The sequence below is a fragment of the Antechinus flavipes genome, chromosome 1 (genome assembly GCF_016432865.1).
Source record: "Antechinus flavipes isolate AdamAnt ecotype Samford, QLD, Australia chromosome 1, AdamAnt_v2, whole genome shotgun sequence".
Classification (NCBI taxonomy): Eukaryota; Metazoa; Chordata; class Mammalia; order Dasyuromorphia; family Dasyuridae; genus Antechinus; species Antechinus flavipes.
Window position 1 is genome coordinate 514,275,476 of NC_067398.1, and position 19,665 is coordinate 514,295,140.

A 19,665-nucleotide genomic window follows, 5' to 3' on the forward strand; every position below is an offset into this window, starting at 1 on the left:
CAGAGGGCAACCTTGAGCAGAGCTTTCTTCAGGACCAGTGATATCCCCCTCTCTCATTAATCATTAGTTGGTCCATACATTGCAAATTACTTTGCTTACTAGGCATAATGAATCCCTGGGGTTTTTACCCCCAGATGAGCCTGTTATCTTCGGTTTGCACTCTCTAGGCAACCAATCTAAGGAACAAGCCTAAGCAGAACTATAATAGTGTACTCCAGAGGCCTGCAGTGCTCTTCAAAAGAGGGCCAGAAGATCCCCAGAGGCAAGTTCAGACTACCCAACAGAAAGGGTCAGTCTCCTACTGGGACTTTTCCACTCTCTCTCTCCTATTTGCGTAATATTCTTTTTATTCTTCTGACTACTAAGGTGGGGTGGGGAGTAGGTGGGAATTAGAGGGCAGAATTACAACCCTGTGAAACAAAAAAAGGCAAGAATGCTAACCATATAGATACTACAAATAGGAAATATGTAACTATTTCTTGCCTATGACAGGCAAACAGTCTAGGATAACCTTATTAAATTAGTGATATTATTAAAGACTATGCCCAACTAGAACAGAATGAATTTATTATATTAAAGTATAACCACTGTGCCCCTGAAAATTCTAAGAATCCCAGCACTGATTTCTTTTCTATTTTCTTCAGATTAGTGTGGAAGTTTTAGGTAATAAGCTATGGAAATAATAGCCTGAGTACTCATCTTGTATAACATTTTCTATTATGACATCATGTAAGAATAATCAATTCAACAGCAAAAGCATTTAATTAAGGCTTAAACCAATAAAATTACAGGTTGTTGACATATTAATATATGAAAACAATGTCTATAAAATGAAATGTAGTAGAGCCATTATATGCTACTCATACATAAATAGGACCAACACTTACCTTCTTGAAGTGGTAAATGGGGAAGAAATCCTTAGAGAAAAATTCAACAGAGTATGGGGATACTCCTTATTGTGTAGGTAGACAGCAGGAGTAAATTATAATCATTCATCCTGCCTCCTCTTAGAACAATCTCAGGGACTAGTCTGGAGATCCACTAAGTCACTGGAGGCAAGTGATAATATACTAAAACTTTTCAGTTTGACTTGAGGTTATTAGTATTCTGTTAGAAATCCTAAATTCTGAAATTCCATGGCAGTACCCCTTCATATATTTGTTGCTCTATCCAATTGTTCCAATAACAAAATGCAGCTTACTTCCATCTTTACAATTTTCCCAAGGCTCTGACATCTATGCTTTTTAAACTCCCATTCCTTCTGTATGAAGCTTCCTGCTTACACTTGCTCAGGATGTCACCTGGGCTTTTAATAATATTTTTGCATCTTTCCTGCTCTCCTATTTTTTTTCAAGTTTTTCTGACCTGCTACAATTCCTGTATCTAGATTCTAGATTCTTTAACGTCTTGCATTTAGGGCTCCTACCTTGGGAGGAGGGTAGATTTTGCAAGAATAGATACTTTTTTTTGTCACCATGGACACCAGAACCTGTGCTGGTAGGTGATTCTAGCCTATATTAAAAAAATACTTTAGCTGTCAGAAAGTGATTGATGAAATGAGAATTGTTGTCACTGCCTATCTATCAGATCTATTTGAAACTGAAGTTGGCCACAATCCTTCAATTTCTATAGAATTCTGGAATAAATATTCTGGAAAAACCACAATTGTACTATTTATTCATTCTTTTAATTTATTCATTAATAAAACACCATCTATGAGTAATACATACTAATTTGTATACAGAAATGGATACAAAGTTGAAGAAGACAGTCTTTTATAAATATGGTTACAATCTAATTGTAGGTAACAATGTATGTATTGAAGAGTAACTAAATATTTTTGAAATATAAATTAAATTCCATACACACCCCCTCAAAAATCTGGCTTAAACAAAATTTGAATTTTGTTTATGGCTGCAATTATTTTCAGGTTATACATATATACTATAACTCAATAATATCAAATATGTTAGTTTAACTTGAGACTGTTACATCAACTGACAGATTAATTAGAATACATTTTAAGTTTCAGTGGTAAAGCAACTTGCTAGAATACCATTAATGAACATTTATAATGTCAAAAATTTAAAAGCAACTAATTAAAAATGACCAAAACATAGGAATAGCCGTGTTCCTTGCCGTTATCTAAGTTTTAGCTCTGTAATAGATATATCCACTTCTATATGCCCTAGAACTTCTTTTCCCAAGAAATGCATTATCATTTTGTGGGTAAAGGATTAGCCTCAAAGACAGGTATGCTTAAATTGCATCCTACTTTTAGCATGTACTTTGTGTGACCAAAGGTCAATCTCTTAATCTTTCAGTGACCCAGGAAACTAATATTTTAAGTAAAAGTAGTTGCTAATCTTCACTGACATTGGGAGGGAGTTTTCACCCTGAGAACTCTCAAATCAGTGAAATTTCAGGTCTGAATCACACCTATCTATCAGCAAAAATAAACAAAAAAAATTATGCCCTAAACTCACTAAGTTTTCCTTTTCTTCCTCCCAGAGTTGCAGAAGATGACTAAACCTTCTTCCAATAACTCAACAAAATCTCGGATTTCATTGATTTGTGCATCCTCCTCTCTAATTATGTCATAAATTTCTCATCCTGTGTTATTCTTGTCCATGCTCTACCTAGAACCTTCTGTGAAGAATTTGCTTGATCCATTGGAGACTTTCTAAAATTGCAGAATTACAAAATTTTAGTTTGAAGCAACCTCTGAGACCTCAACTTCAGAGGCTATCTTTAATCAACCTATACCTGAAAAAATAAGATTCCCCAGTAGAGCACCTGATTATCTCTGCTTGAAGATATCCAATTAGGGAAAACCTTCCATTTTCTGAGGGAGTCAGAAATATGGATATTTTTAATTGTTATAAAGTTTATATTAAGCTTGAATTATTTCTCTTGGTTATTTCTAACCACTGGACATTCCCCGTCTTTCCTTAATGAATTCAATGACTAACAGTCTTTTTTCCTGACAATTCCTCTCCAGAAATGTAGGCAAAAGGAAATAACTTTTGATTCTTATTTTGGCATACAATATTATAGGAATCCCTTCTTAATTTGTACAGTCTAATACCTGCATATGTCCATATATTGGTATTACATATATGTATATATCCATGTCCATAGATGGCGCAGAAATTCAGTTAGGCACAAAGAGGGAACCAATAGTCTTGATTCTTGACCCTTGGATTTAGTATTTATTCCTGTGCCTTTTCCTATCTATTCATTTGTACATAAGGCAAGAAGAATCTGGGGGTTGAAATGCTCAAGGAGATATTTAACAATTAGGTTATATGGGAAATTTCTAATGGATTCTAAGTATAGTTAACAATTGGATATTGAGCAGTGGATCAAGAGAAATGTATACCCTAAGACAGAATGAAGTTTCAGATAGAGACCTTCCTTTTATGAGCAGAAAGTTGACATTTAAAAGAATGGATTTAAGATTCAACCAAGGCTGTGGTTGAATTTGGAAAGGAAAAGCCAATATGTTTCTTTTCCCTAACCCCACTTTTGTGACTATATGTTTGAATTCCTAGATGAGAAAGATAGATGGATGGAGAAAGAGAGAGAGAGAGAGAGAGAGAGAGAGAGAGAGAGAGAGACTGAAAGAGAGAGACTCTTACAAAAACAGAATCACAAAGACAGAGAGAGATAAAGATCAAGACAGAGGAGAGACAAAGATAAAAAAGAGAAAGAGACAGTCATGTGGAGAAACAGAGACACAGAGACAAAAGAGAGAGAGACAAAAAAGAAACATACAGAGAGGCAGAGAAAGACAAAAAGAGAGACAGAGATACAGAGACAGAGACACAGAGATAGACACATTCATAAAGAAATAGACGTACACACACGCACGCACACACAATCACAGAGACAGAGAGAGACAGAAAAAAAGAGATACAGGAGAAGTGATTCTGAGCTTTAATCTAAAAGTGAAATGGTAAAACCAATTCCTCTTCTTTTGATGGGGATGGAACACCTCATCTGGGGACTCCAGCTGAATTCAGAGGAAAAGCTTCACAATCTCATGTTCTATGGGGCTTAAGCTCTTTGTGCTGACCATAGGATCAGTGAAGAACTATTCAACAGGGTCCGAAAGACACAAGCAAGAAGCTCCCCTATTCCTTACTGAGATTACACAACATACTCATACTCCATAAGAAATTACTTTTACCTGGCAGTGCGTGGGAGAGAATGAATGTCCTTCCATGCCAATGGAGAGCATAACCATTACAAAACTCCTTTCAGGCTGACATGAAGCCATTAATCATTATCCTTCGGGTCTGGTTATTCAACCATTTCTTCATGTATTTAACATTTTTATTGTCAACCTGTATCCACTATCTCCTTCTTCACCACTGTTTTACAGGATGCAATAATGGTATATAGATATGCTAGAAAATGAACATCTCATATTCTTTAAATTCAGGAGCTGGCATTCAGCAATGGTGTAAGTATTTTGCTACAAAGTAATGCATTAATCTCCAAGAAACTACTCCCCCCCCCTCTCAAAAATATTAATCACATGAATCAATCAAGATCACAAATAACCCACTTCAATGCACCCTCTTCTCATTTTACCTAGTCAACCTGAAGATAATTAGAATGCTGAATCTTACAAAGACAAATGACATTTGTTTCAAAATAAAATTCTATTTACACATAAATTATTTTTATTAAGATACATTTGGAACATTATACATGAGCGTTTTGTGATCATTTTAGAACATTTTTATTTGTTCTTTGCTTTATCTCCAAGAGTTTGCTCATAAGCTGCAAACGGAGGGAGGATACTAATTTAACTTAAGGTAATTTTCTATGTTGGAAACTTGCTGAAGGACTTTTTGTTCTCATTTAGTGGGAATCCCCTACATTTGCTTTTCTGCTGCTACAACCCTTGCTGCAATTTGTTGGAATTTCAAAAATGGATGAAAATAGACTACAGATGTCAGCTGCTTCAAAGAACTCAAATTCAGTGCAGAATAATTTGGCAGGCTAAAAGTCTTATAATCAGACTCTAGATCTTGAAGTCTAGTACACAAACAGGTTATACATATTTATTCAGGGTCTGCTAAGTGTCATGCTCTAAGCCAAGGAACATTTTAAGGCAGTGTCCTTTTTCTTAATCAATTAAACATCTGGTTTGGGAGAGACAAGTCAAGTTTTCAAATCAGCTAAGTGCTAACTATGTGTATTGGCTAGAAATAACAAAATAGTAGTTCAAAGAAGAGAGAGTTCAACCAGCATTGTAGAAGTCAGAAAGAATTCGTCTTTCTGTGTAGCTCCTGGTTTTCTTCAAAACTCAGGTCAAGTACTGCTTTCTTAAAAATGACTTTTCTATCACTTCAGATATTAGGGTTGTTTCAAAACTATCCTGTGTTCATTTTGTATATATTTGATATGTGGAGTAAATGTGTAGTATGTAAAGGTTATATGTGTGTCCATATGGTTGTTTCTAAATATTGTGGTCTAAATGGATTTATGACCCTGATAAGAAGAGAAATAGATAACATACTTCTCATAGCTATGGATAGGAGGTATTTTCTTAACCAAACAAGAGAAAAAGGCAATTACAAAAGGTAAAACAGGTAAGTTTTATTACTAGAAACTGGAAAGCTTTCATGCCGACAACATCAATACATCTAGGATAAGAAGGAAAGTGATTATAAGAAAGGAAAATATCTTTATATCAAATTTCTCTGATAATTAATAAACATTTAAAGGGACTATACTAAGCAATGGAGATATAAAAAGAAGCAAAATGCAGTTTCTGCCCTCAAGAAAATTATAGTATGATAGGGAAACAACATATAACAAATTTTATAAAGGAGGCGGTATGCAGGATAAATAGAAAATACTTCACAGAGGAAAACTATTAGAATTTAAGAGGTTTGGGGAAGGCTTACTTTAGAAGATAAAATTTTAATTGGTGCCTAAAAGAAACCAGGAAGGCCAAGAGTTGTATCAGAGAAGAATATTCCAGGCAAGGGGAAATAGCCAGGAAAAATGCTTGGAAACAAGAGATGGATTGTATTGTTTATCAAAAAGCCAGGAGATTAGGAGAGCTGAATCAAAGATAATATATTGGGCAGTAAAGTATAAAAAGACTGGAAGAATAAGAGGAGGCTAACAAAAAGGATTTTGAATTCCAAATAGAGCATATTATATTTTAACTTAGAAGTACTAGGAAATTAATGGACTTTAATAGTGTGTGTGTGCATGTGTGTGTGTGTAGTAATTAGATGGCACAATAGATAGAACACTGTACCTGGAATCAAGAATACCTAAATTCAAATTTGGCCTCAGACACTTACTAGGTGTGTGATCCTGAACAAGTCACAAAACCCTATTTGCCTCAGTTTGCTCATCTGTAAAATTCTAGGCAAAGAATCACAAACTGTTCCAAAATTTTTATCAAGAAATCCTTAAATAGGGTCACAAAGAATTAGACATAATTAAAATTACTGAACAACAGCAAAATATTTTTATATATGTTTAATAACCATTTCCTGATGAACAAATGGTCATTGTATATGAACAAATTTCTAAAGGTATATATCCCAAAGAGAAAATAAACCAGAGAAAAGGACCCTCATGTGCAAAAAATGGTTGTAGCAGCTGCTTTTGTAGTGGCAAGGAACTGGAAGCTGAGTGGATGCGCCTTGGTTGGACTGAATAAGTTATGGTATAACAATGTTATAGAATATTATTGTTGTATAAGAAATGATCAGCAGAATGATTTCAGAAAGAATTGAAGAGACTTACATGAACTGATGCTAAGTGAAGTGAGTAGAACCAAGAGAATATTGTACACAAAAACAACAAAATTATGCAATGATCAATTCTGACAGATGTGGCTCTTTGCAACAATGAGGTGATTCAGGCCAATTCTAATAGACTTGTGATGGAGCCATTTCCATCCAAAAAAAGAACTGCAGGGACTAAATGTCTTTTTTTTTTTTTAATTTAATAATTACTTTATATTGACAGAATCCATGCCAGGGTAATTTTTTTTTTTACAACATTATCCCTTGCACTCATTTCTGTTCCGATTTTTCCCCTCCCTCCCTCCAACCCCTCCCCTAGATGGCAAGCAGTTCTATATATGTTGGCTATGTTGCAGTATATCCTAGATACAATATATGTTTGCAGAACCAAACAGTTCTCTTGTTGCACTGGGAGAATTGGATTCAGAAGGTATAAATAACCCGGGAAGAAAAACAAAAATGCAGATAGTTCACATTCGTTTCCCAGTGTTCTTTCTTTGGGTGTAGCTGCTTCTGTCCGTCATTTATCAATTGAAACTCAGTTAGGTCTCTTTGTCAAAGAAATCCACTTCCATCAAAATATGTCCTCATACGTTGTCGAAGTGTATAATGATCTCCTGGTTCTGCTCATTTCACTTAGCATCAGTTCATGTAAGTCTCGCCAGTCCTCTCTGTATTCATCCTGTTGATCATTTCTTACAGAAAAATAATATTCCATAACATTCATATAGCACAATTTACCCAGCCATTCTCCAATTGATGGGCATGCATTCATTTTCCAGTTTCTAGCCACTACAAACAGGGCTGCTACAAACATTTTGGCACATACAGGTCCCTTTCCCTTCTTTAGTATTTCTTTGGGATATAAGCCCAATAGAAACACTGCTGGTTCAAAGGGTATGCACAATTTGATAACTTTTTGGGCATAATTCCATATTGCTCTCCAGAATGGTTGGATTCGTTCACAACTCCACTAACAATGCATCAGTGTCCCAGTTTTCCCGCATCCCCTCCAACATTCATCATTATTTTTTCCTGTCATCTTAGCCAATCTGACAGGTGTGTAGTGGTATCTCAGAGTTATCTTAATTTGCATTTCTCTGATCAATAATGATTTGGAACACTCTTTCATATGAGTGGTAATAGTTTCAATTTCATCCTCTGAAAATTGTCTGTTCATATCCTTTGGCCATTTATCAATTGGAGAATGGCTTGATTTCTTATAAATTTGAGTCAGTTCTCTATATATTTTGGAAATGAGGCCTTTATCAGAACCTTTAACTGTGAAGATGTTTTCCCAGTTTGTTGCTTCCCTTCTAATCTTGTTTGCATTAGTTTTATTTGTACAAAGGCTTTTTAATTTGATGTAATCAAAATTTTCTATTTTGTGATCAGTAATGGTCTCTAGTTCATCTTTGGTCACAAATTTCTTTCTCCTCCACAAGTCTGAGAGATAAACTATCCTATGTTCCTCTAATTTATTTATAATCTCGTTCTTTATGCCTAGGTCATGGACCCATTTTGATCTTATCTTGGTATATGGAGTTAAGTGTGGGTCCATGCCTAATTTCTGCCATACTAATTTCCAGTTATCCCAGCAGTTTTTATCAAATAATGAATTCTTATCCCAGAAGTTAAGATCTTTGGGTTTGTCAAACACTAGATTGCTAGAGTTGACTATTCTGTCTTGTGAACCTAATCTTTTCCACTGATCCACTAATCTATTTCTTAGCCAGTAGCAAATGGTTTTGGTGACTGCTGCTTTATAATATAATTTAGGATCAGGTACAGCTAGGCCATCTTCATTTGATTTTTTTTGCATTAATTCCCTTGAGATTCTCGAGTTTTTATTGTTCCATATGAATTTTGTTGTAATTTTTTCTAGATCATTAAAATATTTTCTTGGAAGTCTGATTGGTATAGCATTAAATAAATAGATTAGTTTAGGGAGTATTGTCATCTTTATTATGTTTGCTCGGCCGATCCAAGAGGACTTAATATTTTTCCAATTATTTAAGTCTGACTTTATTTGTGTGGAGACTTTTTTATAATTTTGCTCATATAATTCCTGACTTTCCTTTGGTAGATAGATTCCCAAATATTTTATGGTATCGACAGTTATTCTGAATGGAATTTCTCTTTGTATCTCTTGCTGTTGGGTTATGTTGGTGATGTATAAAAATGCTGAGGATTTATGGGGATTTATTTTGTAGCCAGCTACTTTGCTAAAATTACGAATTATTTGTAATAGCTTTTTAGTAGAATCTCTGGGGTTCTCTAGGTATACCATCATATCATCTGCAAAGAGTGATAGTTTGGTTTCCTCATTGCCTACTCTAATTCCTTTAATATCTTTCTCGACTCTTATTGCCGAGGCTAGTGTTTCTAATACGATATTAAATAATAATGGTGATAGTGGGCAACCTTGCTTCACTCCAGATCTTACTGGGAAAGGTTCCAGTTTTTCCCCATTGCATATGATGCTTACTGATGGTTTTAAATATATGCTCCTGACTATTTTAAGGAAAAGTCCATTTATTCCTATGCTCTCAAGTGTTTTTATTAGGAATGGATGTTGTATTTTATCAAATGCTTTTTCTGCATCTATTGAGATGATCATATGGTTTTTGTTTGGTTGGTTATTGATATAGTAAATTATGCTAATAGTTTTCCTAATATTGAACCAGCCTGCAGGGACTAAATGTCAATCACAATACAATATTTCCATTTTTTTTCATTGTTTGCTTGCTTTTGTTTATTTTTTTCATTTTTGATCTGATTTTTCTTGTGCAGCATGATAATTGTGGAAATATGTATAGAAGAATTGCACATGTTCAACATAAATTGGATCACTTGATGTCTAAGGAAGGGGGTGGGAGAAAGGAGGAAGAAAAAATTTGGAACAAGGTTTTGCAGGAGTGAATGTTGAAAAAATTTCTGTGCATATATTTTGAAAATAAAAAGCTAAAAAAACAAAACAAAATCACATATTGCTAAGTATTCACAACCATATGAAAAAATGTGCTCCAAATATCTAATAAGAAAAATGCAAATCAAAAGTAACTTTGAAATTTTACCTTAAGCCATGCAAATTGGCAAACATGACAAAAAAGTGACAAAGTCAATATTGAAGAAATTATGGGAGAATAGGCGTATTGATGTATTATTGGTGGAGTTGTAAAATCATCTAACCATTTAGGAAAGCAATTTAGAATTATACAAATAAAGTGACCAAAATGTTCATACTCTTTGAACCAATGAGTCTATTACTGGGCTTATATCCCAAGGAGGACATCAATAAGAAAAAAGTCCTATTTACTCCAAAATATTTTTTCTTACAACTTTTTATCATATCTAAGAATTGGAATGCACCAATCAATTGGGGACTGGCTAAACAAACCATGATATATAGATGTAATAAAATATTATTTTATAAGAAATGATATATGTTATGAAATCAGAAATGTATTAAGAGATTTATGTGAGCTAGTGTAGAGTGAAGTAAGCAAAACCAAGAAGACTATATACATAATAATATAAAAATGCATAAAAGGAAGAGTAACAACTACTTAATAAGAAATCAAAAGTAAATGCAAAAATATTATAAGCCTCAAGCAGAATTTGAGTAAAGAGGAGAACTCATCCCCAAGCAACCACTTTGTAGAGGTAGGCAATCCACAGATATTACCCCTTGCACATGTTTTCAGACTTTTCCAAGTTTGGCTGATTTTTTTTTTCTCTCCAAAAGAATACTATTTGACATATGGTAATATTAGAAAAATAAAATGTCCCAATAAGATTCATTTTAAAGATAAATGTTCTTTATCTTTATCTTTATCTGCAGAGAGAAATAAATAGATTTTTTTTGCATAGCTTCCACCCAGTCTTTCTCCAAATGAGAAGGAAGGGAGCAAGAGATTTGGGACCAACGGGTATGATTTTTGCTCTCCTCTGAGAGAGGATAATGTATTGTTACATTCCTTAATATTAGTTTAGGGAACATATTGTTAGGTTCAAGCTATTTCTCAATGGGGAAGGGGACAAGCATTTATCAAGTAGCTACTATTTGCCAGATATTTTGCTAAATGCTTTTCAAATATTATCTCATTTAGTCTGATTGTTATCTTTTAACAGGGAAGGATTGCACTTAGCTATTCTGAAGTCTTTATGCTCTTTCCATCAAATTATTTTTATTTTTCTGGTTATATATGCATATTAACTTTTAAAATACATATTTCTTTATGAATTATATTGGGAGAGAAAAATCAGAATGAAAGGGAAAATCCACGAGAGAGGAAAAAAAAATCTGAACAAAGAAGTGAACATAGTATGTGAAGTGAACATAGTATGTATTGATATACATTAAAAATCCACAATTCTTTTTTCTTCATGCAGATAAATAAGATCAAGATATCTTATTTCAGTGATGCTGATCTCGCCAAAAGGAAAAGTCCCACGAATCTCTCCTGTAGCAAGCTGAATGAAACATTCTCGTTGCATTGGTACCTCTAAATGTCAGCTTCCCAGCATCTTCTCTCACCCAAGATCTCTCTCTGAATAGATGTTTTGTCTTCTTTCAAAATCATAGGCAAAAGAAAAAAATAATCTCTCCCCTTACAATCTCTTGGTGACTCTATTTCTTATCAAGGAGGGGAATATTGTTCTCATTAAGGTAGAGAGTATTATACAGTCTAAGACTTGAGTCCTTAATTATATCCATAAACTCATATGTGTACATTCAATTTCCTCCATTAAAATGTAAGCTTTCTGAGAGGAGGAATTATTTCTCTTTTGTATTTATATCTTCAGCATTTAGTATGGTGTCTGGTATTCTTAGTAATCACATGATGAATATTGTACCTTGGTGCTAGTATCAAACTACTTTACATGAATTTAGCATTTGAAATATGAAATTAAGTTGAGTCATCTTGAATGGAGATATGCATAAAAGAGGCAGAATGTCATAAAACAGCTGGCTTTGGGGTCAAGAAAGACCTGGATTGATCTCTGACACATTTCAGCTTTGTGACTAGGTACTCATTTAGCTACCCTGGGACCCTGGCAATTTTCTAAGTTCTAAGCATTAATTTTGCATAACACATACTGACTGATCTGCACTGTTAGATGGATTTTAATTTTTGTTGTTCAGTCATTTCAGTCACATCCAATTCTTTGACTCCATTTGGGCTTTTCTTGGCAAAGAAAATTGCTACTACTACATACCACTTGAGTAGAGTGGTATGCCATTTCCTTCTTCAGCTCATTTTGCAAATGGGAAACTGGGGCAAATAAGGTTAAGTGAGTTATCACAGGTCACACAGCTAGGAAGTGCCTGAGGCCAAATTTAAACTCAGGAAGATACATTTTCCTGACTCCAGACTCTTCAGTCTATCTATATCACTGTCTCACTGTTCCAATTAAATCAGAGCCCCATGATTTCCTAATATTCTCCTCCTCCCAAAGCAAACAGCACAACAAGCAATTGTTTTAAAGAAAATGATTATATCTTCAATTCCATTCCATTCTATTAAATAAGCATTTATTAAGTACTTTCTTATGTTCAAATCACTGTCCTCAGAAAATAGTTCCTGACCTTGACGAACTTACATTTTAATGTCAGACTGGTAATTATATATGTAAGTAAATACAAGATCATTTGAGGAAGAAAGAATTACTACCTAGGGACATCAAAGCTTTTGTATATACCACACACATAAGAGTGTGTATAAAGAAAGTTATAAGATGCAGGAGAGGAAGGAGGGTGTTTTATTGATGGAGGAAAGACTGTGCCAAAGCTTGAAGAAAAGAGATAGAATGTATGGGTCAGAGAATAACATCTGGGGAACTGAGGTCATTTAGCTATATAATTTAATTTATGATCTCCTCTCCCTTCTTACACTTTATAAAGTTCCCATGTATTCTTGGATCAATGTCATTGATCTCTGTTCTGTTCTCTGAAGGAGAGAATTTTCTCTAGTTAGCTCCATTGCCTAGAATGTTCTCTCTTATCTCTTCCTCCTATTCCTAGTAGAAATGTTCCCTACAGGTAGCTTTCCGCAATCCCTCTTAATTGTAGTGCTTTTCCTTTGTTATTTCTCTTTATCCTGCATATACCTTGTTTGTATATGTTTGTTTGCATGTTGTTTCCCCTATTATATATGAACTCCTTAAGAGAAGAGATTATCTTTTGCCTTTCTTTGAGTCCCTGGTGCAATTTGACTCATTGATAATAACAGAGTAACATAAAGTAAATTGAGAAAGACCAACTGGAGACCAATTGTAAAGGGTTTTAAAAGATAAGCTAAGTAATTTATATTTATCTTAATTCCTCTGTCTTTATTAGAATGAATTATTTATAAAGTATTGGTAAGTGCAGGTCATGGATGGCCTTGGTTCTATAGAATCAATAGTAGCCACAAAAATTCCAAAGAAAGGCCAAGATAGAAGAGTAAAGGCAGGAACTTGCCTAACTTCTCCCCCAAACTGCTCTAAATCACTTTAAATAATGACTAAACAAATTTTAGGGCATCAAAACACCCCAAAAGATAGAATAGAACATTTTCTATCTGAAGGCAAACTGAGATACTCAACAGAAAAGGTCTGTGACATTAGAGTAGCAGTGCTGATGCATCCCTGGAGACCAGCCTCAATCCTGGCTGGCCCTGATCTCTGAATCAGCAGCAATGCTGGTAGCTTCCAAATTTCTCAACCCAGAGACACCAAAATGATCTGGAAAGTCAGCAGAAAAGTGTTGGAATCCTTACTAACTGCTAAGTAATTAGAGTTGATCTAATCTTACAAGAAGTTGTTTTGGCCAGAACCTGCCTTACTAACTGCTAAGTAATTAGAGTTGATCTAATCTTACAAGAAGTTGTTTTGGCCAGAACCTGAAACAAGGTACTAAGTAGAACTAATCAAGACAAGGCTTGTGTTCCCACCTTTACTCATTGGACTCCACAAGTATGCTAGCTTCACAAAGTACACTTTCTAACTTCAAGAGAGTTCACACCTCCCTTAAAGTCATTGGACCAGAGAGCACTATGGGAGAAAACCCATAATCCCCTTCTCCCATCGTATGGCTTTCTGGCTGATTGGTCATGTCTGGGTACTGGACTTCGAGGCACTCTCTGGGTGCACCATTGGCTGCCATCATGCCCCAAGTATTTTTTGCCTTGGGCCCTGGGGCTGGGCCCCTCATCCCGTTTCCCTGAATCTGTCTGCATTCTGAGGCCCAATGGAAGCCTCTGTTGCATTTTGGACATGGGGTTTGGGGTCTTGTTCTCCCACCTTGTCTTCCCATTCTATCTCTATACCAACATTGAGCTTTCAGATGTCCTACTTTATGGGTTTTCTCCCATAGTGCTCTCTGGCCCAATGACTTTAAGGGAGGTGTGAACTCTCTTGAAGTTAGAAAGTATACTTTGTGAAGCTAGCATACTTGTGGAGTCCAATGAGTAAAGGTGGGAACACAAGCCTTGTCTTGATTAGTTCTACTTAGTACCTTGTTTCAGGTTCTGGCCAAAACAACTTCTTGTAAGATTAGATCAACTCTAATTACTTAGCAGTTAGTAAGGATTCCAACATCTCCCCCTTTCTTTTGTTTTAAAACATAGGGGGTTTCTGAGGGGGTACACATAAATCCATCAATATGGGCCATAACTTTGTAACAGATATACATGGTATACATAAATCCATCAATATGGGAGGCATTATACATAATTTACATAAGTACATAGCAATATAACACAGGCTAGTAGTAATGTAACAACATGAATCAACCTAAAAATTTACACATGTCCATAAGTCCTAGAAACAGTCCAATAGGATTCCATTGTCCATTAGTTCATGTGCCAGGAATCCAATAGTTCCTGTAAGCCCTGAAGTACTGCAAAAGTCTCATCAACAATTTTTCATCTCAGGGAACCCAATGAGTCTTGCTGGTTTTTCAAGAAGTAGTCAGCCATCTGATTCTTTCTCCATCTGTGGAAATATAAGCAGATCCTCTTCCCAAGCAGTTAATCTAATTCCCTTCTATTTACCAAATTTGGGATTTCTCCTCATCATCTGGTAATTACATTGGAGTCGTTTGCATTGGATATTGTCTTGTTGTCTTAAAAGGCCTGTATTCTTCCCAACTGTAATCCTGATTGCTTTTCTGTTGGTTGATGACATCAGAATCCTGAATTTCTAAAGTCTCTCTGGGTGTAACCTCAGCTGCTATCATGCCCCACCTGTCCTTTGATTGATACTTTGGAGCTGGGCCCTGCCTCTCATTCTTCTGGGTCAATATACATTTAGCGGCCCAATGAAAGCCTCGGTTACATTTTGGACATGGGGTTTTGGGTTTTCTCTCACCCTGTCTTCTCACTCTATCTCCATATCTAATAAGGCCTGAATTTTGGCAGGCCTTCAACAGCAGCCCTGCTTAAAAAACCGAAGTACTCATTTTTAACCCCAATTGTTGTAAAACGTCTCTTCCCCACAGATTGATGGGGATTTTTTCAACTATAAAAGGAGTAAAAACTCCTGTTTTGCCTTCAAAAGTCCATCTCATAGGGGCAGCACTAACTTCAGCTGCTATTGATCCTCCTACTCCAGACATATAGGTATCTGCTTTAATCTTTGGCCAGTGACTGGGCCAACTGGCACCTCTAATAACTGTACGATCCGCACCTGTGTCTACCAATCCTTCCAATGGTAGGCCATTTATATAGATAGTGAGCATAGGTCGGTCAGCCGTTACTGCTGCTGTCCAGTATATTTCTGGTTTTTGTGGTCTGGAGTCAGAACCTGGGTGACTATCACGAGGCTGCTTATTAGGATTCTGTATGAGTAACCGTTTTTACTCCTTTTATAGTTGAAAAAATCCCCATCAATCTGTGGGGAAGAGACGTTTTACAACAATTGGGGTTAAAAATGAGTACTTCGGTTTTTTAAGCAGGGCTGCTGTTGAAGGCCTGCCAAAATTCAGGCCTTATTAGATATGGAGATAGAGTGAGAAGACAGGGTGAGAGAAAACCCAAAACCCCATGTCCAAAATGTAACCGAGGCTTTCATTGGGCCGCTAAATGTATATTGACCCAGAAGAATGAGAGGCAGGGCCCAGCTCCAAAGTATCAATCAAAGGACAGGTGGGGCATGATAGCAGCTGAGGTTACACCCAGAGAGACTTTAGAAATTCAGGATTCTAATGTCATCAACCAACAGAAAAGCAATCAGGATTACAGTTGGGAAGAATACAGGGAAGGGGATTATGGGTTTTCTCCCATAGTGCTCTCTGGCCCAATGACTTTAAGGGAGGTGTGAACTCTCTTGAAGTTAGAAAGTGTACTTTGTGAAGCTAGCATACTTGTGGAGTCCAATGAGTAAAGGTGGGAACACAAGCCTTGTCTTGATTAGTTCTACTTAGTACCTTGTTTCAGGTTCTGGCCAAAACAACTTCTTGTAAGATTAGATCAACTCTAATTACTTAGCAGTTAGTAAGGATTCCAACAGAAAAGGTCTGTGAATTAAAGCATTCTCTATACAATTAGTAATAGTAATTGTAAATCCTGCAGTTCCAGTGCAGGCCATCAGGCAGGACCTCTGAATCTGCAGCAATTCTGGAGGTTTCTGGACCTCTTAGCCCGGCGACACCAGGGAGGACTCAGAAGATCAGTGGAGAGGGTCTGTGCCAAAAAGATGAGACTCTGTTTTGCAGTCACAATGCAGCCCCAGTTCTGGCTACCATACTTATGGCACAATGGGGCAGGAACATGTCAAACAGCTCCAGGGAAGAAAAGAGTGTTTGTGGTCATCCTAGCAGGATTTCTGAAAACAGCTGCACAAAAACTCTGAAGTTTGGGACAGTGCATCCTCCACCCTGGAAAAAGAGTGTTTAAAGCTGAGTAATGGACTAGGAAAATGAGCAAAAAACAACAAAAAAAAGTTTCAGACTATTAAAAGTTATTATGGTAACAAGGAAAATCAAAACATAAGCTCAGAAATTGATAAAGCCAAAGGTTTTACATATAAAGCCTCCCCCAAAAATAACAGTTGGGGTCAGGCCATGGAAGAACTCAAAAGGAACTTTGAAAATCAAGTAAGAGAGATAAAGGAAAATAAAGGAGAGAATTGAGAGAGGTGCAAATGAAAATACAAAAAAATAGTGAGAAGATTGCCTAAAAAAGCAAAATCGGCTAATTGGGAAAGGAGGTACAAAAACATTGAGAAAAAGAATTCCATAAAAAATAGAACTGTATAAATGAAAGCTAATGATTTTATGAAGAATCAAAATACAATAAAGAAAAACAAAAAAAAAAGAAAAGAAAAAAAGAGAATTATCTTATTGAAAAAGCAACTGACCTCTGGAAAATAGTTACATGAGAGAGAATTTTAAAATTATTAATCTACATGAAAATCATGATCAAAAAAAGGACCTGGATATCATTTTTCTTTTTTTTTTAATAACTTTTTATTGACAGAACCTATGCCAGGGTAATTTTTTACATTATCCCTTGCATTCACTTCTGTTCCAATTTTTCCCCTCTCTCCCTCCACTCCCTCCCCTAGATGGCAAGCAGTCCTATATATGTTAAATATGTTGCAGTATATCCTAGATACAATATATGTGTGCAGAACCGAATGGTTCTCTTATTGCACAGGGAGAATTGGATTCAAAAGATGGAAATAACCCAGGAAGAAAAACAAAGATGCAAACAGTTTACATTCATTTCCCAGTGTTCTTTCTTTGGGTGTAGCCTCTTCTTTCCATCATTGATCAATTGAAACAGAGTTAGATCTTCTCTTTGTCAAAGAAATCCACTTCCATCAGAATACATCTTCATACAGTATCATTGTTGAAGTATATAATGATCTCCTGGTTCTGCTCATTTTGCTCAGCATCAGTTCATATAAGTTTCTCCAAGCCTCTCTGTATTTATCCTGCTGGTCATTTCTTACAGAACAATAATATTCCATAACATTCATATACCACAATTTACCCAACCATTCTTCAATTGATGGGCATCCATTCATTTTCCAGTTTCTAGCCACTACAAACAGGGCTGCCACAAACATTTGGTCCCTTTCCCTTCTTTAGTATCTCTTTGGGGTATAAGCCCAGTAGAAACACTTCTGGATCAAAGGGTATGCACAATTTGATAACTTTTGGGGCATAATACCAGATTCCTCTCCAGAATGGTTGGATTCATTCACAACTCCACCAACAATGCATCAGTGTCCCAGTTTTCCTTCACTGAATATCATCTTTCAAGAAATTATGCAGGAAAACTGCCCTGATGCTCTAGAACCAAAGGATAAAGAAATTGAAAGACTCCATCAATCACTTCCTGAAAGAGATCCCAAAATTAAAACTCTCAGGAATATTATAGCCAAATCTCAGAACTCCCAAGTCAAAGAAAAAAATATTTCAAGGCTCCAGAAAGAAACAATTCAATTATAGTGGAACCATAGTCAGGGTAACACAAGATTTCCACATTAAAGAACAGGAGGACTTGGAATATGATATTCCAGAGAACCAAAAATCACCTATCTAGCAAAACTTAGTATAATCCTTCAGAAGAAAAAGTGGCTTTTCAAGGAAATAGATGATTTTCCAGCATTTATGATGAAAAGACCAGAATTATGGAAAACTTGATTTTCAAATACAGGACTTTGGAGAAGCATAAAGAGGTAATCAGGAAAATGACATAAGGATCTTAATGAGATTTATCTGTTTACATTCCTATATGGGAGAATAATATGTGGAACTCATTAGAATATTCTCATTATTATGACAGAAGGAGCATATATAGACAGAGAGCATAGATATAAATTGAGTATGAAGAGATAATATCTTTTTTAAAAAAATGATGAAATCAAGGGGTGAGTGAGGAATGTACTGGGAGAAAGGGAAATGGAGAAGTGAAATGGTGCAATTTATCTGCCATAAAAAAATAGGCAAGAAAAATCTTTTACAGTGGAGGGGAAGAAGGAGAGAGTGAGTGAATGGACTCACTAATTTCATCAGAATTGCCTCAAATAGGAAATAAAACACATATTCAATAGGGATATAAAATCTGTTTTACTCTGCAGGAAAATAGGAGAATGTGATGTAGGAAAGCTGGGGAGAGTGATAAAAGAGAGGGCACATTGGGGGAGGGAATTGTCAGTAGCAAATCACTTTTGAGGAGGGACAGGGTGAAAAGAGAGAGAGAATAAATGGGGGAAATGTAATTAGTAATAGTAAGTGTAAAAAAAATTGAAGCAAGTTTCTTTGATGAAATATTATTGTTCTCTGGAAGATGAGCAGGATGCTCTTGGGAAAAACAAAACAAAACAAAGCAAACAAACCTGGAAAGTCTCCCATGATCAAAGTGAAATGTATACAAAGTAATAGCAATGTTTTAGGATGACCACCTGTAAATGACCATTATTCTCATTCCCATCTACTCCGAAGAACCTATGATGAAAAATCCTATCTATATACAGAAAAAGAACTGATCAGAGTTTGAATATAGATGGAAGCATTCTCTTTTACTCTTGCTCTATTTTTAACTTAATTTTTCTTTAGTGTTTTAATTTTCATTAGGGTGGGAGATCTGTTTTTCTTTCACAACTTGACTATTTTGGAAAAGTTTTGTATAACTTCATAGATGGTTTCTTGATTGTGGATGGGGATAAAGGAGAGAATCTAGAACTCAAAAATTTAAAAAATAAATGTAAAAAAATTGTTTTGGATATAACTGTGGAAAAATATTAAATAAATAATGTTTAAAAATTATTGCATCTGAGTGAAACAAGTAGAATCAGGAATACATTGTATACAATAACCACAAGAATTTGTGATGATCCAAAGCAATCCTAATAAACTTTGGACAGAAAATGACATATTCATCCA